This window comes from Chroicocephalus ridibundus, chromosome 1 (assembly GCF_963924245.1).
Source record: "Chroicocephalus ridibundus chromosome 1, bChrRid1.1, whole genome shotgun sequence".
NCBI classification, from domain to species: Eukaryota; Metazoa; Chordata; class Aves; order Charadriiformes; family Laridae; genus Chroicocephalus; species Chroicocephalus ridibundus.
The window spans coordinates 90,878,703-90,885,538 of NC_086284.1; positions in this window are offsets into that span (position 1 = coordinate 90,878,703).

The following is a 6,836-nucleotide window of genomic DNA, read 5'->3' on the forward strand; positions in this document are numbered from 1 at the left end:
AAAAAGTGGGAATACTGGTGTAGACGTAAAGAAGGGACTGTATGCTTCAAAGACTTTTCCCAGCTATGTGAGTTGGTCTAAAGAAAGATATTCTTAATACATAGTACCACAGACAGAGTGATAACAAGGATCATTGCTGTCTGGGAATCTGAAACCTGTCAACTATCCTATAAAATATATCCAGTATATTCCTTTCCAGTGTGCAGAAAGGAACGTGTTCTGCCCCTTCCCACACATTCAGGAGCCTCACAAATCAAGAGTCACATTGTCCCAAGCAGTACAGACTACCAGAGGTGATTATACATCAGAACTGCTCAGTCCCAACTACCTTAACACACAAACAGGCAAGCTGAGTTTGTAGCTGGGAGACTAGCCAAGTAATCTGGGGATTTAGAGCCAGCCATTACATGGTTTCAGTTAGTTCCCCGACCACAGAAATTAGCATGGTTTGATTAGATTTGTCTGATGGGTTACCTAAGTTTCTTTTGAAGACACTCGATCTTTTAAATGGAAAATAAAATCTAAAATTATATATATTTTTTTGCATAATTGTGGCATTTTATTAACCTTTAAAGTTTCTTCTCCACTGGAAAAAAGTGAAATGTTTTTTTTATTTTCAGGACTTTGTCTTTGCTTGGATGCTACTCACTTCATAAGAAGAAACAAAAGAAAGAGGTGAAAAAAGTAGAAGATATGAATGGGAATAAAATTACAAAAAAGTATATTTTTGAACATTTTTTTAAATGATGGAAGATATTTTGAAATATTAAGCAATGATAATTATTACAGAAATCACAATTAATTTTCAAATTTTCGGTAGAAATCCGCTTTCTTTCGCAGCAGTGATATCTGATTAGTTGTCTTTTGGAACTTTAAAAGTATAGCAAAGAGTTGATTGGAAAAAAAAGAGCTATTTTCTGCTTCACATCATCTCATGCACTGTTCTGACTGCTACCAGAACCCTTTCACTTTGGGAAAACAAAATCATAAATTATCTGATTTGATTCACTTTGATAGAATGGAAATGGACTCAATAGGACCTTCATCTATCTGTTTCATCTGTACTTTCTCATTAGAAAAGTAAGATTGATGAAGTTTGCAGCTAATAAGACGCAAATGGTTAATTTCAGGTGAATAAAACTCCTTACTGGTCACTTTGATATTATTTTTTTCAACCCATTGTCTTCTTACCACCATAACTCAATCAGAAACATCAGAGATACCAAACAGTGCAGGTTGCCCACGTGTTCCGTGTGATATTTGTAGTATCCTTCAGTGTGACCTAGAACAGGTGGTCCAGAGAGATTGTGGAGTCTCCATCCTTGGCAATATTCAGACTCTGCCTGGACATAGTCCTGGACAACGGGCTCTAGGTGAATCTGCTTGAACAGGGGGAGTTGGACCAGATGACCTCCAGAGGTCCCTTCCAACCTCAACTGTCCTGTGATGCTGTAAAGGTAGATTGCAATAAAAAATAATAGTAGCCGCCCTGCTCAGATTTGTCCTCCCATCCCCCATATTCCTATCCATGCAAGTAGTTGATCAAACAAGATGAATAATGAACGGACATTCAAAATTCACACTGTTTTGGGAAGGAAGAAATAATTCACCGTGCTCTAATTTAGGAGAATTGTTAAGTTTAGCCATATACCACTATGATATACAACTATGGCATGTCTGGCTAATCTGATAGCCTTCTATGATGGCATGACTGGATGGATAGATGAGGGGAAGGCGACAGATGTGGTCTACCTTGACTTAAGCAAGGCGTTCGACATGGTCTCCCGCAGCATCCTCATAGGGAAGCTTAGGAAGAGTGGGCTTGATGAATGGACAGTAAGGTGGATAGATAACTGGTTGAAAGACAGAGCTCAGAGGGTCGTGCTTAGGGGCACAGAGTCCAGTTGGAGGTCAGTGACGAGTGGTGTTCCCCAGGGGTCAGTACTGGTTCCAGTCCTCTTTAATATATTCATCAATGACCTGGATGAGGGGATAGAGTGCACCCTCAGCAAGTTTGCTGATGACACAAAGCTAGTGGGGGTGACTGACACACCAGAAGGCTGTGCCGCCATACAGAGAGACCTAGAGAGGCTGGAGAACTGGGCAGAGAGGAACCTTATGAAATTCAATGAGGGCAAGTGTAGGATGCTGCCCTTGGGGAGGAATAACCCCATGCACCAGTACAGGTTGGGGGCTGGCCTGCTGGAGAGCAGCTCTGTGGAAAGAGACCTGGGAGTCCTGGTGGACAACAGGATTACCATGAGCCAGCAATGTGCCCTCGTGGCCAAGAAGGCCAATGGCATCCTGGGGTGCATCAAGAAGGGTGTGGCCAGCAGGTCGAGGGAGGTCATCCTCCCCCTCTACTCTGCCTTGGTGAGGCCGCACCTGGAGTACTGTGTCCAATTCTGGTCTCCCTGGTTCAAGAAGGACAGGGAACTGCTGGAGAGGGTGCAGCAAAGGGCTGTGAAGATGATTAGGGGACTGGAACACCTCTCTTATGAAGAAAGACTGAGGGATTTGGGTCTCTTCAGTCCAGAAAAAAGACGTCTGAGGGGTGACCTTATCAACACTTACAAATACTTAAAGGATGGGAGTCAGGAGGATGGGGCCAGGCTCTTTTCAGTGGTGGCCAGTGACAGGACAAGAGGTAATGGGCACAAAGCATAGGAAGTTCCACCTAAACATGAGGAGGAACTTCTTTACTGTGAGGGTGGCAGAGCACTGGCACAGGCTGCCCAGAGAGGCGGTGGAGTCTCCGTCTCTGGAGAGATTCAAAACCCGCCTGGACGCGTTCCTGTGCAACCTGCTCTAGGTGACCCTGCTCTGGCAGGGGGGTTGGACTAGATGATCTCCAGAGGTCCCTTCCAACACTGTGGCTCTATGATTCTATGATTTACCACTTGTACATCAATGTGACTCCGCTGAAAGGGGTGGAATTATAACAGAAAAAACCTGACAGACCAGTAAGTCAGGCCCATACGTTCATAACAGGAAATTTATTCATACTTTATGCCTTTAATAATTGATCATTCTCAGAACAAACATCACACTGAAGACACTGTGGAGGGAATAAGGGCTTTAACTTTGTTGGGTTTTCTCTGTAAATATTAGATTAAAACTTTATCATATTTTTCTTTGTCTTTTTTCCCATTTATTACTTTGTTAGTTACATTTGCCATTTCTCCAGTACTGTTTCTAAGGGAACTATTATCTTTAGAATTCCAATAGTACCTAGAGTATCTCCAAAGGATTTATTGCTTTCCACGGCTATGCAGATAACTTAGCATAATTTTTTCTTAGTTTTTATTGTGGATGTATATTCTGCAATTCTAAGTTTCATCTGTTCAGAGTAGAGATACTTTCCTACTGTAGATGAGTAAACGTGTCATCTTATTTCACAGAAGCGTACAGCTGTAACACTCAACATTCCCATGAGATATGCTAGGTGGAACAGATATGATTTGAAATAATATAAATGTCTAAAAGCACGAATAAATTCTTAAGGTTATTGTCACTTTTACAGATAAAAGAAAGAAGGAAAGCTGCAAATTGTATTTAAAAGTTATAATCACTCCAAGGAAAGCTCCAATGTTTATGAATAACGGAATCTTTTCACTTACTATGTAAGGTAAAATAATAGCTACAAGGAAACATGAAACTTGTTTTTTCTCTCTGTGTACTGGTATTTTACCTATCCTTTTCACCTGTGTTCTCATAGCCCATAGGCTTTTAATCATTCTTTTTAACATAGCTTGCTAGAAATGCAGGCTTTTATTCTTATGACTTCCTTCTTGAAAACTACATATTGTACTCCTATTATTTTCCATTTTAGTCAAGGAACATGTTCACATATAACAATAAAAGCATCAATTTAATTAATTTTTAATCTTCCAAAAGTTAATGATCCTTCTTTCTCTGGGACTTCTGTCTGTATGAATGAATGAGCGAATTATATTTCATTTAAGCTATTACAGGACACTCTATTTCTGTTGATACAACGAGCCAGCTCAGTCTGCTGGCAAAGTGAGAACATTTCTTTCATAGTCTGAATATACAACATGTGGCAAATACAGGAGACTAAGAAAGGGCTATCAAGTACTAAATCCAAGGGTCTGTGATCTCCTGAAAGCTGGTAACCTACGTGTCAAATTGCGTCTTACAAATAAAAAGTGAAGGAAAGTGATATACTGTACAATGGCTCTATGACGTCTATGGAAAATTTGAAGAAATGTGCATTAAAGGTCCACATGTTTATTTATTTTTATATGCTACATTAATTTTGATAGGTATCCCCAAAACTGTGTCACACTGATGTGTACTAATTTTTAAAATTAATTTAGTTTTTTTCCAAAAAAATAGGGGGATATGACTGATGCAGGAAGAAAAATAATGCTCCTGATATTAAAGCCTTTCCATTATTTCATGTTATTGTAATGTAAGATGGAGTATTTAAAAGTGTTCAAAGGGATTTATCTTTCATCATATCAATATCAGTGGTGAAACAGCAGATTTATCAGTTATAATAACAGGCACACTGACGTTACCTACAAGCATAAGCAACGTACCTTGCAGTAACCAGATATAGACTTTGCTGAATCAAGATAATGATGTGCAGATAATTAATGACAACCTCCCATGAGGGGTTTCATTCTCTCACAAAGCTCTTAGAGAAGATGATGGTGCTGATCTTCTGGAGCTGCTGTTACAGATTGGTAGGGAAGTTCACTATCTGTTAAGTTTTAATCAGTAAAGTTCTAAATACTAACGCTTTTCCCTCTCTCATTATAAGGGAGCTAAGGCAGATAGCAGAATCTGCCCTGGGCTTACACCAGTAGTGGGTGGGAGTCTTTGGGTCTAGGGGCTTTTGAGACCTGGGCTTCTGGGCTTCTCTGAGCCTGGGGAAGCTTTCTGGAAGGCAGGATTACCTGTGTGCTCTTCCAGGGCCACAAAGCGAGTATATACAAAATACATTTTGTGTAGAAAATACTCAGACAACGTATCTCCATATCTCATTTGTTGGAAAGTCAGCTTGCAATTTTCCTTATATCTGCTACTGCTGAAATAAATTGATGGCAAAAAAAGAAAGCAGGTATCAGAAGAAAGAGAACATGTCATTATCCTTATAACTGACGTGTTAAAAAAGACTCAGAAACCTTACTTTGCCTTTTCTTTCTAAATATGTGTGTGCATGATCTATTCATATAGAGGAAGACTAAAATGCTTGTAACTACTGGAGACAAAAGACTGTAGCTGCATCAGTTACTTTAACTCATTTCTGCAGGAGTCATTTTAGTGGAGAGCAGTCTGTCCTCAGATGACCATTGTTTTGCCTAAGACAAGGTGTGGCAGACGCTGAGCTGTCAGGTCTCTGAAACTCAGATCTACTGAATCTACTGTCGCCTACTGGATGATGCTTTAATGGCATGGGAGGTAGGTTTCATTCTCTTATTTACCTGAAGGAGTCTGAATTCACTTTTTCCACCTGACATTTTCAGCCATCACAGCACTCAGAGTGCTTTTGCCGATCTGCAACAGCTTCTTATTGTAGACAATTTTAGCAGATCTATTCAATCCTGCCCTACATAATTTGTCTAATCAAGTGATAATCTAGAATAATTCATAATTATGAAAAAATAGTAACGTAAATGCCCAGTGTGGGAAAACCATAGAAAGAGAAACCTGGCATGGAAACTATTTTCTGAGTACCTAGATTTCACACAGAAGTCTGCAGGACTTAGAGACAACTGTCTTTGATAATCAGATCACAGAACTGCCGACAGAAGACATCTAAATTGCAGTGTGCAGCTGTGTACTGCATTTATTATCTATTCTAGATCTGAGAGGGAGGTGAGAATCCCCAAAATACCAAGGACTGTAATCATCATGATCATCATTAATCATTACTCACCAGCTGCACACAAACACACACATGCGCGCACGCGCACACACATTTCTTCCCTTTTGGTATCTGGTAAAGCCCTAATATATATGTCATGTTGATTTGGGAATTCGAGAGAAGGCTTATAGGTAAAAAATAGAATCATTCCAATCCTCCTAAATACGTAGCGTTTTGATTTACCTTAGGAGGAAAACCAGACTTAATGGTCATGAGTTTATTTCTATGCAGTAGAAAAATTACCGGGTGGAATAACACACAGGAAGTATGAGATAAATTGCGTATTTATTTCATGTATTCTTTTATTTTAAAATGTACATGCTTCAAGATCAGAGGAAAAATCTCAGTGAAATATTGTTAACTGCAGGGAAATTACTTTCAGAAAATTGTAAGATTGCTCCAAAGAGGAAAGTTATGAGGGCTGTATACAGCCGCTACAAGATAAAAATGGGAGAAAGTTAGTATGCATTTGCTACAAAGTAAAAAGCAAATTCAATTTGTAAGACAAATTAAATATACAGAACTCCAAAATAACTTACAACAGATTTAATTTTAATATATCCAAACAGGATATTTGTGTCTACTAATTTACAAAAATTCATGCTGTTCTGTGTGGGTTATTAGAAGGATGAAAAAAAAAAAATCCTACCTTGGAAAAACGAGACTGAGAAAGAAGGTTTAACTGCCCTCAGCTTCTTGACAGACATAGCTGCATAATCTACATTTGTCTGATGAACAAACTAAAAGCAACATATAATTAGCACATAAAGAAAATTCAAATGTTTTATGTTTTTCCCTCAAACCAAATAAAATAGGAAGCACTTATGGAAGAATCTTAGTTACTGTTTTTCATTTAGAATTTCTATTGATCTGTGGTAAGAGGAGAAGCCAACGCCGTTTCTCTCTATGACAGCAGGTCTTTCCAAGGACACCATATATG